The 13378-nt window shown below is 45.3% G+C and overlaps 1 non-coding gene across 1 annotated transcript; it reads left to right on the top strand.

The window, feature by feature from the left end:
- Nucleotides 1-12647: 12647 nt before the first annotated feature.
- Nucleotides 12648-12754, top strand: LOC124243115 (U6 spliceosomal RNA). The gene has a single exon (XR_006889612.1). It is a non-coding gene; the product is annotated as a U6 spliceosomal RNA (small nuclear RNA).
- Nucleotides 12755-13378: the final 624 nt, after the last annotated feature.

Here is a 13378-nt window from a genome sequence, read left to right as displayed (position 1 = left end):
TGGTCCAGTGGGAAAACTCACGGTCCCACCACTGCCCCAGGGAGAGACTCAGCTCAGTCCCAGTAAGGAGGCCCCACCCATCAAGCACAAAGGCTGGTGCTCCCTGGGAGCAGATGGCAGTGTATCTGTGGCCTAGGCGAAAGTGCCTGGCTACCAGAAATGTCCACAGTATCACAGCAACCCCAATGGGGCAGTATGACTGGCAGGACTGTGGGAGCAGGTGGCAGCAGCTCTGAGCCCCTGTGTGATCACTCTCTCAACCAGTGGGAGAGTCCACAACCCCACGACAGTCCCAGGGAGTAGTGCTAGCTCAGACCCAGTGGGGAGGCCCCACCCACCAAGCACAACAGCTGGTACAACCCAGGACCAGACAGCAGCAGAGCTGTGAGTCCAGGAGAACAAGTTCCCATCCACCTCAAAAGCCCATAACACTGCTGTGGTCCCTAAGGGGGAAGTGCATCTCTGTGAAGGTCTGTGGGAGCAGGTGGAAGCAACCTGGAGCCCCCATGTGATTGTTCCCACAGTTGGTGGGAGACCCCACAGGGCTGCTGCCATCCCAAGGAGTGGACCAGGCTCAGACAGGAACAGCTGATGCAGATCTTGGTGGGTGCAGATTACACAGCTCCTGCCCCCAAGGCTCCAGTGGCAGCAAGTGGAAGCTGCAACCAAATTCTATCTCTATGCGGAGGCACAAATCCATGCCATTAAGCAATATGAAAAAATATATTAAATCTCCAAAACAGAAGGAAAATGACAAGTACCCAGAAATCAATCTTGAAGACATAGAAATCTATAACCTAAATGACAAAGAATTCAAAATAGCTATCATTAGAAAACTCAAAGGGTTAAAAGAGAATACAGATAGACAATTCAACAAGTTCAGGAGCTACTTCACAAAAGCTTAAAACTATAAAGAAGGACCAATCAGAAATGTTGGAGATGAAAAACACAGTGGATGAGATAAGAAGGATATGGACTCCCTGAACAGTAGAGCTGATACTATGGAGGACTGAATTAGCAGTCCAGAGGACAGGAATATAGAAATGTGTCAGATAAAGGAGGAGAGAGAACTAAGACTAAAAAGAAATGAAGAAACTTTCTGAGAAATATCTCACTCAATTAGGAAATGCAACATGAGAATTATAGGTATCCCAGAGGGAGAAGAGAAGGAGAATGGACCAGAAAGCTTGCTCAAAATAGAATGGGCTTAGATATTCTAACAGCAGCCCAAGGTGGTACATGTGCAATCATTCAAACTAAATGCTGTGTTTTTATACCTGATGAATCTTCCAATGTGTCATCTCTGCCAAAGCACATGAAAAAACAGGTGAATGCCTTAAGTGATCCTACACCCAGTCTCGATTTTTTTGTTTGGCTCCCCTTCAGGCATTGGTTCCCTTTTTTTGAATCTGGATTGCAATTCCTGTTTCTATCACTCCTTGGAATTCTTCTATTAGTCAATATTCAAACTAATTGCTATTTTCTTTACTCAGTGTTGTAAGACTGGCATGTAGGCGGGAGTAATGCTTGCTCAGCGACTTGAGGTGATTGACCAATCTTACAACCCTGGACAAATTTCCTTTTCTGATAAAGAGTATGCCTAAGAACTCACTTTAAAACTAATCTTTTTAAATATTGAGTTGTCATCCTTGTTACTGTACCTGTTATATAATTGTAAACAATGTAAGCATAAGGAGTCACATAAAAGCACATGTACATTGTTTGTGCAAAAACCTAAAATTAATTGAAAAACCTATGAAATGCTCCCTCTGTTAATATATATCTCTATGCTTGTCCACTATATCCAACTATTCCCCCAGTGCAGATAACTGGGCAGATCAATAAGATGAAAGCCAAGACTGAGGGACGTGATGGACCCAGGGCAGGCAGCAACCACCCTGCCATCAAGGGACAATGTTTTGATCATCAATGCTTCCTATCAAAAGGTTATTGATCAAAAGGGGAAAAATGATGAATAAATGAGAAACAATAGGATATATTGGAGTATATGAGGAAACCATTTGGTTTAAAACTAATTCAGCCTGACTTTGTCTTTCTAGAGAGGTCTGATGTGGCCTGTTGAGAATGCATTGAGATGCATCTGCTTTAAACACTTTCAATATTCCAAAGACAAGAATGATGCCCTTACAGATGGCATGTAGCTTCCCCCCATGTCAGCATTTCTTTAAGGATAAGTGTCTTCTGGAAACTAAGGATTACTTACCCACCTGCTGTGCACACCTTGTGACCACTGACCTGCTGTGCCAACAAAAGTGTCCCGTGACCATTGTAAAAGAGACACTCCTGTCATATGCACTGTAGGCTCTTTGTCCCAAGATGGTATACAACCACTCTGCACACCCCACTTCTTTGGTTCCCTTTCTTCCTTGGGGAAGGAAGCCCCTGGGCTATATATAGTCCTCAGACCTGGTTCATATAATTAACTCACGCCACTTTTGAGTATAGGTTGATTATGGATTATTTGCATCAACATTTCTTGGCATCATGATTAGTGGCTGCCTGGGACTGAGCATAGGAGGGGGATGGGGGTACGGAGTTTCTTTTTGGGGTGATGGAAATGTTCTAGAACCAGACTGTAGTGCGGGTTGTACAAATTGTAAATAAACCACTCAACTGTACACTTTAAAGGGGTTAAAATAATGAATTTTATATTATGTGGATTTCATCTCAATTAAAGGTTAAATAAAAAAAGAAAGAGAGAGAAGAAGCTGAGGACACTTGCAAAATGTTCAAATGGGGGGCGGCTTAATGACTTTATTAAGGCCACGTCCAGTCTCAAAGACCTCACCTGCTTCCCTCACGTGGCCTGACTTTTACCCACAGTCTGCTTTAATAGACTGGAACCTGAAAGGGCACCAGCAGGTGGAGAGCAGTGGGTTTTCCCCTAGCTCTCCCCTACTCTGGGCACTCTCCCTGGCAAGCAGACAGAAAAGGAACCTTCCTTCAGTGGGTCCCATGGCAGAGTCCTTGGAGAGCTGAAGCTTCAGGGCCCCTTTCTCTCTCTTTTTCTTCCCTCATGGCCCTCCTCAGACCCCAGTGCCTCTATATTCCCTCTGTCTCTTCTCATATCAAAACCTGCTACTCAATAGGAAGGCGATAAAAGGCATTCACTCTATACATACGTGACTGATGAGAATATACAATAAGAGCTTCTGGTTTCCTAGGCCTTTGCAAATGAGGGCGACAGGAGCCAGGTCTCTCGCTCTTGGAGAAGGGCATTGAAAATATGCAAAAGGGGAAGGAGAGAATGAACCCAAGCATGCGGGATTGGAAGCAGAGGAGCAGACAATCAGAGATATCATCATCTAGAAGCAAGGACACGCCAGCAGCAACAAGCATACCGAGCAAAAACATTCCTCCTTCAAGAAATGGATGATTCTAGTCCCGGGGAGGAGAAAGTAGAACCTGGATGTCTTTTTGTGCCAGAAAGCAAGAAAGTGCTCAAAGAATCATGGGGATGTGTCAAAATGACACAGGAATCAGCTAGTAGGAGCTCACACTGGCCAAATCTGAGATAGTTTGACCAGTAATAGTGACAGTGATGGAGTGAATGAAGTAAGAATCCATAAGCCAATAAATAAATGTGTTTTGGGTTGAATTGTGATCCCCTCAAAAAAATTAATTTCGGAGTCCTAACCCCAGTACCTTAGAATGTGACCTTATTTGGAGATACGGTCTTCACAGAGATACTCAGGTTAAAATGAGGTCATTAGGGTGCACCCTAACCCGATATAACTGGTGTCCTTGTAGAAAAGGGAACTTTGGACACAGAGACAGATATCCACATAAGGAAGACAATGAGAAGACACACAGGGAGAAGATAGACTCTTACAAACCAAGGAGAGAGGCCTGGATCGGATTCTTCCCTCACCACCCTTGGAAGGAACTGACCCTGCTGACACCTTGACCTCGAACTCTTAGCCTCTAGAACTGTGAGAAAGTAAATTTCTGTTGTTTAAGCCCCCTAGTCTGTGGTACTTTGTTATGGCGGCCAGAGCAGACTAGCAGGAGAAGAGAAAGCTCTACCCTATGGTAGAATGCCAACTAATAAACAGAGAAGAAATGATGGAGCTAGAAAACCATGCAGGGATGTGAAAACTAGTGGGCGAAACTGCGATGAGAAACGGGATATTGACATAGTCTCAGAGCATCTCCCTACAAATTACAGAGAGAAAATTAGTAACTTGATAGTGGAGAAACCTGGGAGACAAATTTTTTAAAAACCACGTGAGTCTTCCTAGTAAGGTTTGAAACTGAATTGAGGGTCATGAGAGGAGAAGTGATGGTATATTGCAATGTTCTATTCCCAGACCTGCAAAACACTAGCTGTATGAACTTGAGTGAGTCACTCACTTCTCCCAAGCTTCGATTTCCTCATCTATGAAATCGAGGAGTGGGGGAGGGTGGACATTCAAAATTCTGGATATGGAGCTTTTAGTAAACTTCAGGCACAGTGCACCTACAAGCCTTCACCATCTAGCAGGAATCGGCCTTAAGCTGGAGGAATTAAACCCATTTCAGGCATTCGACAGCGGAGAAGCAAATCTGGATTCAGAACATGGGGCCTTTCTGGGCCCCTAAAATTGGACTTTGAGGTGGTCTGGCTCTGCTGGCTCTTGAATGGACTTTCAAGAAGAAGGAAAATGACTTGGAAGATAGGACCAACAATATTGGGGTTGTCCTTTTCTTGGGACCTTGGACTGGGTGATGATAGCAGTTTCAAAATCCTTCCCAGATAGATGAAGTGGATGTGTTGCAAGGAGTTGAAAAATTTCTCCCTTCTTGCCCTTCTAGTCTGATACAGATAATTGACAATTACCCTCTAAATAATGCCCCCTTTGCTGAACTGTAAATGCATTTCTTGGTAGGGATAACAAATCCCTCACATAAACCCACTAATAAAACTTAATCAAACTAGTCATCCGTCCATCCATCCATCCATCCACTCACTGAACACTGCTGTCCGCCAGGTGCCCTGCTCAACCCAGGTATAGCAAAGGAAACTATACCCAGGTGCTCCCCTTGGGCAACTCATACTGAGCCGTAAGAGACAAAGCAATTATGGTACAGGTGGTAGGTGCCCAAATGGAGGACGTATACCTGGCCACACTGGAGAGCAGGAGGTCAGAGAAAATTTCCTGGAAGAGGCGCCTCCTGAGCTAAGTAAGGCTGATCGAGGTAGAGATAGGCAGGCTGACCTGGTAGAGAGGAGTGTTCCAGGCCCTGGAGGCCACAGGTAAGAAGTCAAGGAGGAGGGGGTGAATTGATCAGGTCTGGAGTTTTACAGAAATCTCTCTGGCTGCAGGTAACCAGAGCAAAGGGACTGTTGTGAAGGCTGTGGTAGGGATCCAGGAGGGGGAGGTGGTGGCAGTGGGGTAGAAAAAAAGGGATGGATTTGAGAACTGCTCGGGAAGTGGACTCGCCAGGATGTGGTGCCCTGTTAGTTGAGGAAGGAGAAGGAGGTGACCAGACTAACACTCAGGTTTCAAACTTGGGTGCATGTGTAGGGGTGGGGCCATTCATGGAAGAGAAGAATCCACCAGGGGAAGCAGGTCTGGGTGAAAACTATTTGGGGCTGTTGGGTTCAGAGTACTGGGAGTTCTAACAGAGCTTTCTAGTATGTGGCACGCGAGGCTTTAGGAAGAGTTCCAGACATCCAATAAATTATTAAAGCCAGAAGGCCCTTAGGGAGTCTCACCTATCCCAACATTTGCAAATGGGGACCGGAGGTGCAGAGGGATTGCATAGGTCTAAATGCCCCCACCCAGCCCAAGCCCCAGACACTGACAGCATAGCACCATGGCACTGGTGTTCTGGGTTTGAGCCCTGCCCCTACTTGCTCTTTTGGTGGCCCCAGGCCAGGTATTCAACTTCTCTGAAGCCTGGCCCATTTGCTACAAGATGGGGCTATGAAAGCCCACCTCCCAGGACGGCAGAGGATCTTGAGTCTCAGCCAGGGACTTCATCCCAGGCCTGCCTCGTACGACTTGACGAATCACCGACAGACCAGACCAGCATCCCTTCAGCCGTTCCCTTAATACACTCCTTGGCTCCTCTGAACTCTTACCTGATCCTCTTCTTATCCCCGTTCCGCAGGTGAGAAAAATCAAGGTCATAGAGGTTAAATGACTTGCTCAAGACCCCACAGCCATGATGCAGCAGGGCTGGTCCTACATTTTTCTGGTGCCCTTGCCATGGTGCCAGGCAGACCCACTCTGTTGCGTGGTGCCGATTCCAACACACTGAGTCCCCTTCCTCAGTAGCTCCCAAATCCATCCCTTCCTGTCAACTCTCACTGCCACCACCTCCACTCAGGCTTCATCAGCTCCTTCCTGGATTCCTGCTCCAGCCTCCTAACTGAAGGTGGCTGAAGATGGACAAGGTGTCTGGGTTTGGAAGAGAGGGAGACAGCAGGAAGGTGCCAGGAGGAAGATGGGTGTTGAGCTGAACACAGGGGACTCAGGAGGGCAGGCCTGGGGTGTCACTGTCACCTGTGGTACCCTCCCCCATCGCTACCAAACACATACACACAGTCCCCGAAGACTGGGAGCAGGGAGTGGTCCTGGGGACCACTTACCTGGAGATGACAAAGTGACAGCCTCAGCACCAAGTGCAGAAATGTTTCCCCTCACTGATCAGATCTGGGTGGCAGGGAGAACGGGAGGAGAGGAGGGGCCTCCCGGGCAGGGAAGGGAGCCTCCTGCACATCTCACTTTTACTTGGCTTGGAAATTCAGGAGCCCAAGGTTCACAAGGACCTGTGAGAAGTTGGCTTCATGGCAACAGGCAGATCTTGACAGAGGCAGATGCAGGGGGTGGGCGGCCGTCCTTGTCAGGAGAGCACAGTGAGTCCATTGTCAGGATGGACTTCTCCCCGACATAGCCTAAGCCCGGTCCTGGAAGGAGCATGGCCCTGGGTGGGCAGGGCGGGACAGGCAGCAGCTATAAAGCCCCTGGCTCTTTGGTCTGATGGGAAGGCTTCCCAGAGTTCACTGTTACAGGAACAGGAAGGCACAGATAGTGGCTGAACTTGAGGGCACTATTAACCAGCTGGCCCAGGCTGGGTGGCAAACAGGGACAGCTGTAGCCCAAAGGGGCCTGGGGATCCCCTTGTATGTCTCAGTGTCATTCTTAGATTGCCTAGATGTTGGAGGCCCACGGGGAACATAAGTGGAGGTCAGGAGGTAAAGTTCAAGGGAGGAAGACATCTGCAGTAGGCGAACTCATCTAGACGCAGATCTGATCACCTTGGATGATGGTGAGATCCCCACCAAAGGGGGCATGCAAGCACCCCTTGGCAGAGCTCCGAGTAGGAAATGGAAGCTTCAGATGAGGGAGTTCTATCCAGGCCTGGGGTTCTGGGATCCAGGGAAGGACCCATTTCAGACTCAATGCCATTAGAGCTCAGAATCCACCAGAGAGATAAACACATAAACAAATAGTTCCAATATAGCAAGACGTGGCATGAGGAGAAGAGGGATTAAGATCATGGGCTTTAGAGGCAATTAGGCCTGGGTTCAGATCCTGGCTGTATCAGCCTCGGTTTTGTCACCTGTGAAATGGGGATGAAACTCTCTGCTTCCCAGGGGTATGATGAGCAGAGAGTGAACCCCTGTACCTAATGTTCTGGGCATGGTGCCTGGCCTGCAATAAATGTTAACGAGGGGTAGTCACTGCTAGTGACAGGCAACTGCCAGGTCCAAAGTGCTCTAGGAGCGCAAAGGAAGACAAGCTCTGTGTGGGGGATCAGGGAAGCTTCAGAGAAGGATGGCCAGGAGCTCCAGGGAGACAAGGGGTCAAGGACATTCCAGGCCAAGGGGAAGAGCATGGGCAGGGGGAAGCCTGGTGAGCAGCAGGGTGTGGATGATTTCCAGAAGGTGACGGAAAGAGGTAAGGTTGAGAGGTTAGGGGCAGGGGCAGGAATAGCACACGGTACCTCATGTGTCCTGCCCCAAATGCAACTAGTGTATCCTTCCTTACCGTTCAGAGAAAGCACCATTGTCCCCATCCTCATATCTAATAATGTCTCTAGTTTTGTTGACTCTACCTATTTAACAACTCCCAGACCCATCTGTTCCTTTTCAACCCCATTCCACTGCCTTCCAATTTGCCTCCTTCCAATCTGTTCTGTACATAGATGCATGAATGCAAACCAGCCCTGGTCACTCCCGTGCCTAAAATTCTTCACTAGTTCCCCATTCACCAGCAACCAAATTTCATCCATTCTTTCATTGTCTCCATAATTTTTACCATTTCTTCCCACCACCCAATCTATTAGACACTTAATCGTTTTTTAAAAATTGACTTCACTCAAAAATATCCGTGAAGTCACAGACTTAGTGTACTGGCTGTATTTTTTCCAATACACGTTAAAGTAAACCCACAAGTATTAAAGTAAACCAGGAGTGTGTGTGTGTGTGTGTGTGTGTATCAGTTTGTTGTAGAAACTGTCTATGCTCTGCCCATATCCTCTTGTCCTTGTCAGTTCCAGGCATGTTGGGCTGACTTCCAACTGCCGCCACCTGGCTGGCTCTCTCCCCTGGAGCCAAGGTGACCTGCTGGGGAGGGAACTCAGGAAGTCCATGTGGAAGAGGCTGAAACAAACACCAGTGATTATCAGCAAACACCTTGGCAGGTCTTGGTCAACAGACAGGTAAGATGGGGCCAGTGACGTGCTGGTAAATGTTTAACAACTGGCTCCGTGAGGAAAGCTCTGATTTGTAGCATTTGCTGATTTCCGTGATGTAAATACTTCTTTTTTTTTTTTAGAAGATTGGCACCTGGGCTAACAACTGTTGCCAATCTTCCTTGTTTTTTTCCAAAGATTGGCACCTGGGCTAACAACTATTGCCAATCTTTTTTTTTTTTTTTTTTTTCTGCTTTATCTCCCCAAACCACCCCCGGCCCCCATACACAGTTGTATATCTCAGTTGCACGTCCTTCTAGTTGTGGGATGTGGGACGCCACCTCAACGTGGCCTGACGAGCGGTGCCATGTTCCCGCCCAGGATCCGAACCCTGGGCCGCCGCAGCGGAGCACGCAAACTTAACCGCTCAGCCATGGAGCTGGCCCCCGTAAATACTTCTAATGTGGCTGATTTCAAGCTTTCAACCTGATGTCGCTGAAAGTGGAGTTGGGAAGAGAGGCTACAGTCAGCTCTCCCAGGTTGATGGGAACCGGCTTTGGCATACCACTGGTTGGAGCCCAGGATAAGGACTTAGCGGGGGTCATGGTCCTTAAGTTCTGGGAGATGCAAGGAAGGAAAAGGATGGTGTTGAGAGGGAGGTTGGAAGATATTTACTAACCAGAGGCTCACTGAAAGCAGGTGGGTGCAGGAGGAGGGAAGGCCTCTGAGCATGTGCACAAGGGTCCTTCTGATGGGCCACAGCTGAGGAGGCCAAGCTTTAGGAAAACAAAGAGTCCCAGGGCAGAAGGGGACGGGTAACTCTAAACAGCCGGTTTTCTTGTCCTGCCTGAAAGCCAAGGAAGGATCAGATTCTGCTGATCCATAAAATCTGGGGGCTGAGGACCCCACTAAAAGGAGAAGTGAAAGGGCTTCCTTCCTGAAGCACTGGCACAGCTGGATTTCTTCTCTAAGACAGAAAAACGTGGGGCTGGAGCCACAGAACCTGGCTCCTTCACTGGGCTGCCCGAGGATATTGAAGGTCTGGGTCTGGAGTCAGACACACTCCTCCCATTTACTTGACCCCAAAACTTATGGGATTGGTTGGAATAGTTGAGATACTTCCAGGGCCCCAAGAGACAGTGTGTGGCAGGGAAGCCCTGTGCACTGGAGGGCTCCCTGGAGCTGGAGCCCTGACTCTGCCCTTTAGGAGGGTGTGGACTTGGCCTGCAGTTCCTCCTCCATCCACTGGCACCAATGGTGCTTGATTGTCCCACCTTCTAGAGTTATTGGGAGGCTCAAATGAGAGAGAGTCACAGGCACTTTGCAAACTGCAAAGCATTGAGCAGAAATGAGCGATGGAATGATAGTGATGTCTCATCACCCAAGACCCCTGGGAATTAGCTCCTGCTCATTTGCTCAGTGGCTCAGGCCATAAAGAAAGTCCAGGGTGAGCTGGGTAGTTAGTTACCCAATGAGTTTTGGGAGGCTGGGGGAGGTGAGGTCTAAAGGAGCCCCTGGGGGAGGTGGGAAGCACCAAGACTGACAATGGGAGGGGAGGGGAGAGGAGTCTCAACACCAATCCTCCTACTGTGCCCTTGAACCACCTCTGCCCTCAGGAGGCTTATAATCTCGCTAGGGAGACAAGGTACACAAGAAAGCCCACTTTGCTCATCCTGGTTTCTGCCCTTACAAGGAATGATCTCCTCATGGACACAGTCTCTCAGAAAATGACAACTCCAATAGGGGAAGCTGTCTATGCAGCATGAGTGATTCTGACTATTTTGCAATCTTTGAGCGACATGGGAAGATACTGGATAGAAAGTTGATAGACCTAGATTCTGATTCCAGCTCTGCTGCTAACTAGCTGAGCAAGCAAGTCATTAACTCTCCCTGGGCCTCAGTTTTTCCACCCATAAGATGGAGGTAGTGATCACCACCCTACATGCCAGCCCAAAAGCAATGTCAACAACTTAGCTGAGTTAGTGGATGTGAGAGGAGACTCCCATTCAGATATGAAGGCTGATGGGTGCTTATTGGTTGGACCATAGACCTGGATCTTTAGGAAGGAATGAAGAACATCAAGAATGGTACGTATGTGGCTAAAGATGAAAGACAGTCTTTTTTCTTTTAATTTATTAAAAATGTATGTGACTGCTTACAGCAAGACTGGAAACATTTTAGTGTGGGGCTTATTACATATGTAGATGTAATACATATGGTAGCTCTAACACAAAGAATGAGATCTATATGGTCACGAGGTTCTTAGAGTTTACATCAAATGCTACAACATTACCTCTCTGTAGACTGGGAAATGTTAATGATGTATGTTGCATTCCTTAGAGTAACCGCTAAAAAGGTAATGTGAAGAGATATAGCAAAAGAGCCAATAGATAAATTAAAAATAAATTCTAAAATAAATATGCAATTAACTCAAAAGAAGACAGGAAAGTAGGAATATGAGAACATAAAACAAAACCAAAACAAACTAAAGGATAGGACAAACAGAAGCCAAATAAAATAGTAGACCTAAACCCAATTATATTAGTGACTACATTAAATGTTAATGGACTTGTGTCAGGGCTCCAAGACCATCTCTACATCCAGAGATTCACTAGAAGGATTCAGGACTCAGCATATAGTTGTACACATGGCTAAGATCTATAACACTGATGTATTAAAAATGCACAGCTGGATTATAAGGAAAAAATACTCAGGTGGAGTCTAGAGAAATCTACATGTAGGCTTCCTTGTGCTCTCTCCCTCCAATGAGGAATCGCACTTTTCCTCCAGCCATAACAATGCAGCAACACGTCTGTGTGGTCCTGCCCAGGGAAGCCCAGTAGAGACTCAGTGCCTAAGATTTTTATTGGAGGCTGGCCAGGTAGGCACCCTCTGCCTAACACATACCAAAATTCCAGACTCCCAGAAAGAAGCAGGTGTTGAGCATAAACCATATTGTTTTTACAAATGTTTTGGGCACAGTGAATCAACCTTATCAGTTCACTGTTGACTGGGAACACTCCAAGAGCCAAATTCCCAGATGCCAGACAAGGTCAAAGTTGCAAGTAGGCCTTTCTAAGGCTAGGTTTCAGGTCTGCTATGTTAACTCTTTTAGCACAGGACTAAAACTCCAATTAAAAAGCAGAGATTGTCAGACTGGATAAAAGAATAATACCCCACCATATGCTGTCTACAAAAGATGCATTTTAAATATAAAGACACAGATAGGCTCAAAATAAATGGATGGGAAAAGACATGTTATATAAATATAAGGAGGGGGACAGTTCATAATAATTCGTAAGGAAGACATAACAATTATAAATATGTATGCATCTAATAATAGAGCTTAAAGATACATGAAACAAAAACTGCCAGAATTAAAGGGAGAAATAGACAAATCCACAATCATAGCTGGAGACTCTAATACAGCTCTCTCAGTAATTGATAGAATAAATAGATAAAAATTAGTAAGGACTTATAGAACACTATATCTGACAAACACAGAATACACATTTTTTTCCAAAAGAACATAATATGGCCACTGAGATACAACATATGCTTAGCCAATGGCTCAATATATTTCAAAAAATTTAAATGTTAAAGAATACGTCCTTTGACCACAATGGAATTAAATTAAAACCAGTAACAGTAACATACCTAGGAAAACATATTTGGAAATTAAACAACACATTTCTAAATAATCCATGCTTCAAAGAAGGAATTACGGGGGAAATTAGAAAGGATTTTGAATTGGATAATAATGAAAATACAATATATCAAAAGTTGTGGGATGCAGCTAAAGCAATGCTTAGAGGAAAATGTATAGTTTTTAATGCTTATATTATGAGAGAGAGAGAGAGAGAGAAAGAAAAACCTAAAATCAGTGATGCAAGTTTTCATCTTTAGAAGCTAGAAGAAGAACACCATGATCAACCCAAAGTAAGCAAAAGGAAGGAAATAGTAAAGAAAAGAGCAAAAATTAATCAAATAGAAAATAAACAGTGCTCCCTTCTGCAGCACATTTATTAAAATTGGAACAATACAAAGAAGATCAGCATAGCCCCTGCACAAGGATGACACACAAATTCATGAAGTGATCCACATTTTGGGAGAAATCCACCAAAGGCAAAAAATAAACATAGAGCAAATTAACAGAGCCAAAACTTGTTTGTTTGAAAGATTAACAAAATTGATGAAGTCCTAGGTAGATGGATAAAGAAAAATAGAGGGGTTCTCCATACAAATTCTTTTTTAATTAATTTATTTTTATTTTTTATTGTGGTAACATTGGTTTATAATATTATATAAGTTTCAGGTGTACGTCATTATATTTCAATTTCTGTGTAGGTTACATCATGTTCATCACCCAAAGACTAATTACAATCCATCACCACACACATGTGCCTAATCTCCCTACAAATTCACATTAAAAAGATAAGGAAAATAACCAATGAGTCAGAGAAGACATCATAAATTAGAAAACACTCTGAGATGAATGAAAATGAAGACACTCCATAATAAAACTTATGGGATGCAGCTAAAGCATTGCTTAATGGGAAATTTATATCTATAGATGCCTACATTTAAACAAAAGAGAGATTTATCTCAAATCAATCACCTAAACTTCAACCTTAAGAAACTAGAAAAAGGAGAGCAAATTAAACACAAAGCAAGTAGAGGAAGAAAATAACAATGAATAGAGCAGAAAATGGAAAAGAGAATAGAAAAAAAA

This window comes from Equus quagga, chromosome 7 (genome assembly GCF_021613505.1).
Source record: "Equus quagga isolate Etosha38 chromosome 7, UCLA_HA_Equagga_1.0, whole genome shotgun sequence".
Lineage (NCBI taxonomy): Eukaryota > Metazoa > Chordata > Mammalia > Perissodactyla > Equidae > Equus > Equus quagga.
The sequence above is the reverse complement of the archived record's forward strand: the minus strand, read 5'-3'. Positions and strand labels throughout refer to the sequence as shown.